We start from the raw sequence: 11,087 nt of genomic DNA, 5'->3' as shown, positions 1-11,087 counted from the left end.
TGTTGGAATTCCGGAGGATTCAACGCTTCCGCAGGTAGTTGCGGCAACGGAGGGAAGGATCGACCAGACACAATTTCGAAGGGGTTTTTTTTTGTACTGCTATGAACCGCATTATTATAGGCGTATTCTGCAAACGGAATTAACTCGCACCAGTTGTCTTGGTGATAGTTGGTGTAATAACGTAAATACTGCTCCAGGGTTCTGTTCGTTCTCTCTGACTCACCGTCACTTTGAACGTGGTAGGGGGCGGCAATTGCCGGGGCGGCCCCCAACAAGCCCAGAAAGGCTTTCCAGAACTTTGAAATGAATTGGGGTCCGCGGTCGGAGACCACCTTAACGGGGGCGGAGTGTAGACGATAAATATGCTGAATGAATAGACGCGCTAACTTAGGAGCGGAGGGGATGGAAGCACATGGGATGAAATGGGCTTGTTTAGAAAATAAGTCCACCACCACCCACAAGACCGTGTTGCCTTGACTTTCTGGCAAATCCGTAATAAAATCCATGGAGATGACTTCCCAGGGGCAGGAGGCCACCGGGAGAGGCTTTAACAGACCATGGGGCTTTCCCGGAATGGATTTGGCTTCCGCACAAACAGAGCAACCTTTGACATATGTCTCAATGTCCTTGCGCATCGCGCGCCACCAAAATTGACGGCGGGCCAAATGCAGAGTTTTAAGGAAGCCAAAATGTCCAGCCGAGCGGGCATCATGACAGGCCTCGAGAACCTGCTTACGGAGGGGGGGAGGCACGTACCAACAATCCCCCCGCCGCCAAACACCATTCTCCAGGCGCAATTGGGAGTCACCTTCCTCCGCTGGTGGCTCGCGCAGCCCCGCCTCCTCGAGTTCTCGTAGGAAAGGAGAGACCAGGCTGGGAATGGGTGGAGAAGGAGGAGTGGACGTCTGAGATCGAGTGACAGCCAGCCCCAATTGGGAGGGGGAGAGAACAGTGCACGGGATATCCTGTAAGGCAGCTCCACCCCCCTCCCCGGGCAGGCGCGAGAGCGCATCAGCCAGTTTATTGGTTTTTCCGGGGAAAAAATGGACAGTGAAAGAGAAACGAGAAAAGAAATCGGCCCAACGGAGTTGTTTTGCGGACATCTTGAGGGGGGTGGAAAGGGCGGCCAAGTTCTTGTGATCCGACCAAACTTGAAAGGGGTGTTTAGCCCCCTCCAGCCAGTGGCGCCAAGTGGAAAGTGCTACTTTGATGGCCGCAGTCTCTTTATCCCCTACAGTCCAGTTGAGCTCAGCACCGGAGAATTTTTTTGATAAATAAGCACACGGAACCAGCCTATCATCTTTATTTCTCTGCAACAGGGCTGCACCAAGCGCTTTGTCCGAGGCATCCACGTGAACCACAAACGGAAGATCTGGGTCAGGGTGTTTTAGGATAGGTTCGGTAGTAAAAGCTGATTTTAAAAGTTGAAAGGCTGTCTGACATTCTTTAGACCAGGAAAGGGGGGGCCCGGGCTTGGCAGCCTGTGGATCTTTACCCTTAGTGCGTAAGAGGTCTGTGAGTGGGAGAGTCAGTTCAGCGAATTGGGGTATAAAGTCCCGATAGAAATTAGCAAACCCTAGGAAAGATTGGAGTTCCTTCCGATTGGTAGGGGCAGGCCATTGGAGGACTGCTTCAATCTTAGCAGGATCCATTTTTAGCCCCTCGGAAGAGATCCGGTAACCCAAATAGTCGATAGAGGTTTGGTGGAAACAACATTTAGAAAGTTTGGCAAAGAGGGAGTTGTTGAGCAAGCGTTTTAATACTTCCCGAACCAAGGCTTCATGCTCTTCCATGGTTTGTGAATAAATTAAAACATCATCTAAGTATACCACTACTCCCTTGTATAATAAATCATGTAGAACTTCGTTGATAAGGGCCATAAAAGCTCCGGGGGCCCCACTTAACCCGAATGGCATTATTAAGTATTCATACTGTCCAAATTTTGTGTTAAATGCAGTCAAATGTTCATAGCCTTCCGCAATCCTGACCCTGTAGTAAGCTTCTCTTAAGTCCAACTTAGTAAAAACGCGTCCCTTGCCCAATGCATCCAAAAGGTCCTTGATTAATGGCAAAGGGTATTTATTGGACAGGGAAACCGCATTGAGTCCTCGGTAATCCGTGCAGAGCCTTAAAGACCCGTCCTTTTTTTTAACAAATAATACAGGAGCAGCATGTGTGTGTTTGGTAGCTCGTCGTATGAACCCACGAGCAAGGTTCTTGTCTAAGAAGGCACGAAGTTCCTTCTCCTCATTGGGACTCATGCGGTAGATTCTACCCTTGGGCAGTTGAGCCCCTGGCTGTAATACGATTTTGCAGTCAGTGTCTCTATGGGGTGGCAATTGATCGCATTCTTGCTCCTGAAATACCCTGGCTAAATCTTGGTAAGCCGGTGGAATGCCTGTGGATTCGGGAGCAATTGGAGCATGCACCGCTGACGAAGCCAGGGGGGGTATGTCTTTAGGAGGTGAGTTTTCCCCCCAATTCATGTGTTCTCCACAGGGAGGGTCAGTGAATTCTAAGATCCGTTCTTTCCAAATGAATTTTGGTTCATGCAACAACAACCATGGCATGCCCAGGACTATGGAGTGTTTGGCCACCGGCGCCATAATAAAACTAATTTTCTCCCAATGGTCAGCGCAGCGGAGGAGGACCGGTTGCCCCGAGAGGGCTGCCGTCCATTTGGGTGAACGGTATGGGCTTAGCCAGGGGGACTCGGTCTAGTCCAAGTTCCTCCGCCACCTGGGGCCGCATTAAACAATGGGAGCACCCAGAATCTACAAGGGCTGAGGCTATAATACGAGTGTGCTTAGCGGGGTTGGCCAGAAACGCTTGAATCGTAATGGGAGCGCTGCCTTCACTCACCGCATCTGGAGTCGAACCCATATCCATGGGGGCTGAAGAGAGGCAAACAGCTGCTTCCCCCTCTTCTGGGTCGCCTTCGGTGACCGCCTTAGACGAGCCCGTTGGGGGCGGCCCGGATTTGCGTGGTGGCTTGGCAGATGGGGTGCGCGCGGCCGGAGCGGTTGGCTTCTGTTTTTTCGGGCAGTTGGCAGCTAGATGACCCGGTCCTCCGCAGTAAAGACACAATTCCAGACGGCGACGACGCTCGGAGGTGGTTTCGGTAGAGGTTGCTGGGCTTGGCTTGCGAGTCGCAGCGGTGGTCGTAGCGGCGGGTTTTGGGCGTGGGCGGCCCCCGGCACGAGCGTAATCCAAACGAGACGCCACTTGAGATCCTAATTCGATCCAATCAGCAATAGTGCGGGGGATCCGAATAAGGAACACCGTTTCACGCAGTTTGCCGTCGACGGCATCTGAGAAGTATTCACATTTCATGCGCTCAGGCCACTCAGGAGGGAGTCGAGCAGCCGCCGCACGAAATTCACGGGCAAATTCTGCAAACGAGCGGTTGCCTTGCTGAATAGATTTGATGGTGCGGATGGCTTCATTTTCAGCACCCGGATCTTGGAAGCGAGCCCTTAAGGCTTGGAGGAACGCAGGCACCGTGCGAGTATCTTCCCCTTGCAGATCAAAAAGAGTCATGAACCAGTCGGCTGCCGCTCCATCTAAGACGGAACCGATGTCCCGTATTTTTTCGCGTTCAGACCGGTACAAATCGTCATAGTCCTCCATGTGGGCATCGAGTTGTAGGATGAAGTAGGGGAGTTTGGAAGCGGTCCCATCGAAACGGGCAGGTATTGGAGGTCTGTAATATCCTCTCTCCACAGCCCTTGGCGCTCGCTGGGGCGGCGGTTGCGCAGGTTGAGGCAGCGGCGCAGGGAGGGCCGGAATCGGTGGAGGTGGGGGCACCAACGCCGGCGCCGCTGGCGTTCTGGGGGGAGCAGGTCTTTGGAAGGTGGCAGATACGCGAGTAGCAGGTCCCAGCAGCGTCGCCCCTCTGGCGTTGGCTGTGCCAGTGACAGCGTAGACTCCAACTTGGGGCATCTTGTCCTGCTGCTTCTTCAGCTCCTTTTCCAAGGCGGCTAAGTCTCTTTCCTTGCGAGTCAAGGCATCCTGGTGCGCATGCAAAGCTGCTTTCTCTCGTTCCAGTTTGGCCAGTTCGTCTCGTTGAATAGCTGCAGTTAGTTCACTTTGCGTACGCATGGCCTTAACGCTTTCGCGTTGACGCTCTAAGTCCAGTTTGGAGTGTTCCAGGACCTTATCATGGACTGATAGATTCTGCATATATTGCCGTTGCAGCGCGTCTTTGGCACGGTCCAATTCGAGTTGGATTTCTTTGCGCTGCTATTCCCGGTCTTTTTGCAGGTTCTCACGCTCTTGCTGCAGCTGCTCCCGTTCCTCTTCCCATAGCTGGCGTTCACGGGCCCAGGCTTCCTGGGCATCTCGCAGTCGGCCCACTTCCTCATCCCAGCTCTCTTTTGACGGGAGGGGGAATAGATCCGGATGGGAAGGCAGGCTTTCTTCGGATTCCTCTTCATCAGAATGCAGCACCTCATGTCCACCGGCGGCTCCACGGGGTGCCTCAGGTGCAGCTGCTGATCCGGGATCTGGGGGGTCCGATCGGAAGCTGGTACGGATACCCCTCCCAATCCCCGATATAGTCCCGGTTTCAACGGTGGTCTTAGGACGGGCCCCAGTGCTATGCCACGGTGGATTCTTGGGAGCATCACCAAAATACGAGTCCAGGAATCGTTCAATGGACTCCTGTGTTGCCGCATGAAAGGTGGTCAGGCCCGTCTCCTCCGTGACAGGTTGCATCTGAGGTTTGTAATCCACACGGAAATGGGCAGATATCCGATCCACAGGTGCTCGATCCATAGACAGCGCCCCAAACGACTCATGCAAGTCCACATGATCGTCTCCTCGTCCCTCGTCCCAACGGAGTAAGGGAAGACTCGTGTTGATACGAGGACGGGAAAGAGTTACCAGCGAGACCCGTTCTCCCGCCGGTTCCTCCAAATCCATAAGGGAAAGCTCGGAGCCCTCTTTGGGGGCTACCGCACTTTCCACAGATTCAGGAATATTCAACCTCTCCATGCCGAGACACCAGAGGTCCGCTGCACTGGGAAGATAGATGAACTAGCATTCCTGCCACAATGTAAGGAATTCCATAGAAGCAGAAATAAAAGGCTTTTTGGTGTAAAAGACCGTTTATTCAGACATCCTAGAAAGCTCACGTACACGACGTGGCAGGAATAAAGCCTCCCGCCAGAAGCACAGGTTATAACTCTGTCCATCCCATCCCCCCTCCCGGATTCCCATGGGAACGGAGTTCTCATCTCTCTCGCAGAGATAAGGTCTCCGCCAGAGTCTCCGCCGCAGATGCTGGCCCATCGCCCGGGTTATGGAATGCAGTCAAGGCCAGGCGGCTGTCCCGATCATCAACACCATTGAATCCTTTACACTGGATGGGTTTGAGAAGGAACCTCTTATATGGGGCAACATAAAGAGACTCCTTTTATAGGGAAACAACAGTCAACAAAACACTGCTTTATACCAGGGATGTGCATTCAGATATATTCAGAATTCACCAGATTATGCCATATTTGGATTATGCTCTGAATTACCTGAATCCAAATTTGATCGTTCAAAATTAAGAGAAGAAGAGTTTGGATTTATACCCCTCCCCCCTTTCTCTCCTGTAAGGAGACTCGAAGCGGCTTACAATCTCCTTCCCCTTCCCCTCCACAATAAACATCTTGTGTGTGAGGTGGGGGGGGGGGCTGAGAGAGCTCCAAAGAACTGTGACTAGCCCAAGGTCACCCAGCTGCCATGTGTTGGAATGCACAGGCTAATCTACTTCTCCAGATAAAAGCTCAAGTGGCAGAGCAGGGAATCAAGCCTGGTTCTCCAGATTAGAGTGCACCTGCTCTTAACCACTAATAAGATCACTCCTTATTAGGTAAGAATTATTAGGTAGTATTAGGTAATAATTCCTCATATTCGTAGTCCTGTTTACTTCTACAGAAAGCAGAAGGCTAGGTTACTGCTTGCCAAAGGTAAAAACTGAAACCTGTTTCTCTTCTTGATAAGTAAAACTTCAGACACTCTGGCAGCAAGAGAAGTGGGGGCAGAGAACTCAGTGTTTCCTGATTGGGGGTTACCATGGGTTTCCCAAGGGAGGGGGCTGGAGTGAGAGCAGAGCCTTTGAATGATATTTGTCTGCACCGGTGAAATCTGGAAGCAGACACAGACACCAGAAGGTATGTTCACATTAGTTCTTTCCAATTGAAAGGGGGACATAGTTGCTTATAAATCCCCATCGCTTCTCGGCCTTTTGGCTAAGATCAAGTGTAGTATCTGTTCTTATCAGTTTATAAATCCCCTGAGCACTTGATGTTGGGATATGGTCTGTCTGAATCAAGGCTGGAACATTTTTCTCTTTTGTGTCCTTTTCGGAACATATCAATTTACATTAAATGTTCTACATCTAATTATACATTATTTTCTTAATATAGTTAGGAATAAAATTTAGGCCAGTAGATGCATAGATTAATGCTTATTAATTAATAGGGACATTTAATATTAGGTTGTAGTCTCTTTAAAGTATATCAGACAGGGGAATAAGATGTTGTTATATAAAGACAGATAGATGAAAATTAGGTTAGTTAACAGTTTTTGTGTCTGTATGTGAGATTCTCATTGGGAGCGACCATGTTCTGTTGTAGCAGAAACAGATACTATTCTGATAGTGGATAAGGATCCCATAGAGGGAGAACAGCATTTTTTGCAGCCTGAAGTGGTGGCCCTGGTCAGCAAGGTGAAGGATAAGCTCCGTTATAGGTTTGCCTCCTTGTGGAAGAAGGAAGAGTACCTTCTAGCAACCCTCTTGAACCCCCAATTTAAACAGTACACAATGTTCATTAGGCATCAGTGAGGAGGGGAACAGTGTCCTCTAACTTTCTATCACATGCAGCAGCAGCTAGAGAAGGTCTGGTTAGCGCTGAGGGCTCACATAGAGCAGGAAGAAACTAGTGGTGTTCATAGCTCTCTAAACAGCAGTACCAGCAGTTGTGCTCTAGTGTCCAAGTCTCCCCATACCCCTGCAACAACAGGGCAAGCTTTCTGGGGCCCTGCTTTGACAAGCATGGTAGGGACTTGTCCTCCAGAGACACCACTGTAGAGGAAGGACATGGCAGAGGCACAGGTAGAGGTGTGCATGCAGGAGCCCTGCAAGCCAAAAAAAGACTGATTCTTTGGCTTGCTGGGCTGAGAAAGGGGTATTTTGGGAAGGTCTGGCCAAGGTGGCAGTGGGACTGCTGTCTTGCCTATCAACTAGTGTGCCCAGTGAGAGAGTATTCTCTCAGGCAGTAGACATTTTCAGTCAATGCCACTCATGTCTGGAAGTTGAATCTGTAAAAACCTTACTTTCTTTAAAGTCAACCTACCATTGTTGGGCTTCTCTGGAGCACCATTTGAATAAGAGAGAATGGCACACTCTACTCATAGTACAAGGTATGACAAATGCCATGCTTCAGTCCGCTGTGTCCTCATGCAGCCTCTTTCAAATGGTTATCCAAGACTGTGCTCACTCACTCAACTACACTCATCCACTGCTGTTATCAGTTTGCACTCACCCACCACAGACTATCTGCTGCTCCAGTCTGGCTGCCTGTGCTGCCCAGGGTATTTCTCCACACCCCAGTGCAACTTCTCTTTTGCTGGTGACATCACGACTGGCATGTCCATTGACCAGGGTTCAGTATGCCCACTGAAGTCATTTCCTAATACTTTGACACTGCTGCCTGGAAATAATGGCTGTTGGTGTACATTTGCCACATTTTCACAACTCTTTGCATTTGGAACAGTCACTGCAGGAAGTTGTTTGGGGGTCGAGAGAGAATCAGCAGGAAGTGTACTAATTTTTTAAAAGGGGAAAACGACTCTTCATATTGACTTTAATAGAATTTTGGAGTTTGGAAATCCCAAATTTTTAAAATTTTGAATTTCAAATCCAAAGACTGTAATTCCAAATTTCAAATTGAAATTCAGAATCTGAATTTTGTTGCCAGTGCACATCCCTACTTCATACTTTTTCAAAATACCAGTCAAGTCACATGTACCAGTTTCAGAAGACTACATGATGTATTTTGAAAATCAGTATGATTTTGGAAGAACTATTTAAGCAGGAGTTCAGAAATGCAGACTCAAGAAGAGGTATGTTTGAAATACTGGAACTCTTAAACACATTTTCCTGTAAGTGTGTAATTTACCTTTATATAATAGCATAAGTGCTCAAGAAGCTATGTATTAGCCTCAATTCAGGCAACTGGACAAATTGCACTTTCACTGCTGTATTATTCCCTTGAGATTTTATCATCATGTGTGGGAAAGCTGTAGTACATGGACTAAACAGGGAGCCCACTTCCTCATTCCATTGGAAAAAAATGGACAAAGAATAAATACAATAATTTATCAAATGAGTGTGTTTTGCAGAAGCACTCCATGCACAACTAAAGTCACACTCCCAGAATTTTGCAATGAGAATGCAAACCTTTTCACAGACCTGCAACGGCATATCTGGAACTATGCAAAGTGTACAGTTGAGTGACTTTTTCTGTTACTTACTCAGGAATTCCTCATAGATCCTGTGTGCTGGGGATAGTGCTGGGAGTGGTGGAGTTTAGAAGTCAGTTACAGCTGTGTGATGATTATAACCTGGCAATTATAGGTTGTTGGAGCTCTTGGAACTGAAGGATTCAGACATATTTAGTGTCCATATATAGACCTGTGGTGTTGGTGGGGAAAGAGTATTTGGGGAAAGGGACCCTATACTAGCCAAAGAGGGGAATTTCTAGCCCAAGTTCTAAAAACAGAGCTAATTTGTCTCTTGAACTGTGTGTGTAATAGAGAGAGAGATGGTATCAGAGAGAGACCAATCTCTAGCCAGGAGGGGAATCTAAACATGTGGAAAAATTCCAATCTCTGGCCCTTTCTGAACCGCAATGGTCTGGGGGTCCATCGGTATAAACAATGCCGACACACACCCCCGGAACCGTTCGCATGGACTGTCCCGGGAGGGCGGCAGGCAGCGATGCAGCCTTTGCACAGGCTGCGCCGTCACCGAACACCTACCTTGTCTCCTGGCTTCCAGCTCGTCGCAGAAACCAGGGGATACGCCCCCACAGCCTGGAGCGACGACTCTGGAGTCACAGGCCAGGGGGGCATGTCCCCTGGCCTCTGCGACAAGTCGGAAGCCAGGAGACAAGGTAGGTGTTCGGGAAAGGAGGGGGGGGGATGGTGCCTTCCAGCCGCTGCCGTTGGAAGCCGCTGTTTCTGAAATACCTTGCTCAGGGAGGTTCGGAAACAGCAGCTTCGCGCTGCTCGGGGGTTGCGAGGCTGTTGCTGCTGTGATGCAGCGGCGGCGGCCGTGCAAACCCCTCCCCAGGGACGCTGTTTTTAGTGTCCCTGGGACGCTGTATTCCGCCCGTGCAGAAACAGCCTGTCTCTGAGGTGGTTTTACTTCAAAAGCTCTGAAGTGAACCTATATTTCTCTATAGGGAAAATGTGAAGGGAAAAGGGTGTTGGGTGAATACACATCTACACACGAACCTCTGAGTGCAAATCTGAATCAAAGTTGTATTAACAACCAGAAAGAATTGGAAAGAATTCAGAAATCTGTAACAGAAATCTTATGAAACAGACAACTGATGTCTGACCTGCACATTAAGAACACCTTAATATTTTTATATAAGTTCGTTTTTTCTCACCAAATGTCTCCCTGGCCTTATCCTAATCACCTGAGCAATTTAATAAAATTCTAATGATTTATGGTTAAACTTTTAAAAGCCTCTAGATCATAGGTGTCAAACTCGCGGCCCTCCAGATGTTATGGACTACAGTTCCCATAATCCCCTGCCAGCATCATGCTGGCAGGGGATGATGGGAACTGTAGTCCATAACATCTGGAGGGCCGTGAGTATGACACCTGTGCTCTAGATTAATCTCTGAGATCAAACAGGACAGAGAAATGTGGGGGATCACCTCAGTTCCTTAAGCTGATTCAGAACAGTAATAGTGTGGTACAGGGTGGCACAATTGAATAAAACCCCTCAGAAGTTTATATATAGAAAACTGATTAGTGAGATCATAGGAAGCTAATATCAAAATGAGGGAACATTCCTGCCTCTGGATATAGGGGAGATATCTCAGTGTGACAAATGGTAAGGATGATGCCCCCTTCCGCTGGCCCCCTTCCGCCGGCCCCTTCCGCCGGCCTCTACATCTGGGCCTATAACATCTATCTGCCTGCGTTCTCCTAGAGTTGGAAGAATTTAATATTAGGCACAGGACCACCTACACCTATGCCTATATTTATTTTACATTTAAATGCTAATGTTTAGCTAGTTCTCGCTGCTTTTATAAGTTTTAGCCTATTTATGATGTTTTAAAATTGTATTTATTATCTGCTGTACACCGCCCAGAGCCCCTCGGGGATGGGGCGGTCTAGAAGCCCAAAGTATAAATAAATAAATAAATAAATGAATGAATGATGTCATCTCATTCATGCCCACAGCATGGTATTCTACACAGTCCCTCCCTAATTTTCACTGACCCAATTTAAAACCAGGCATGGAAACATCAAAGCCGTGCAAACACCTAAACATACTGAAACTTCCACATTCTGTGAACATCTGAATTCAAAATGTAACTGTGGGCATAATATTTGAAACCTGGGCATATTTGAAACTGTAAAACTGTAGTAAGAGCACCTGCTTACTAAAGAGGTGTTGGTGTACCCTTTCAACTGGATGTTGAAGAAAAGGCTGTCCTGTTGTACATCTATCAAGAGACTTTATAATATGCTGACAGAATGAATGAAGAACCTGATATCTTAAATCCTGGGGAAAGAACTCTTTGAGATCAAACCACTTACTCCAGGGAATCCTGAACAGGTCAGTTTCTGGAGAAGGTGGATTGAGGAATGCAGACTGAGACATTCTAGCCAGACAAGAATGAATTAAAAATGAAAATAAACATAAGGAGACAGCTGGGAGTGAAGTGGCCTGCCATGAAACCTGAATCTCATTCTTGAACAGATTTATTTGTAAGTAAAAGTGGGTTTGGATGCATGGATTTTTCCAAATTACACAGTGAAATCTGTGTTCAAAAACAGCCATGTTTTGGAC

General features: G+C 48.2%; 1 non-coding gene across 1 annotated transcript; it reads left to right on the top strand.

Moving 5' to 3' along the window:
• Nucleotides 1-6,219: 6,219 nt before the first annotated feature.
• On the top strand, nucleotides 6,220-6,408 carry LOC125438653. The gene has a single exon (XR_007245365.1). It is a non-coding gene; the product is annotated as a U2 spliceosomal RNA (small nuclear RNA).
• The last annotated feature ends 4,679 nt before the right edge of the window (nucleotides 6,409-11,087 follow it).

This window comes from Sphaerodactylus townsendi, linkage group LG08, assembly GCF_021028975.2.
Source record: "Sphaerodactylus townsendi isolate TG3544 linkage group LG08, MPM_Stown_v2.3, whole genome shotgun sequence".
NCBI classification, from domain to species: domain Eukaryota; kingdom Metazoa; phylum Chordata; class Lepidosauria; order Squamata; family Sphaerodactylidae; genus Sphaerodactylus; species Sphaerodactylus townsendi.
Note: the sequence above shows the minus strand (reverse complement) of the source record. Positions and strands in the feature narration are given on the sequence as shown.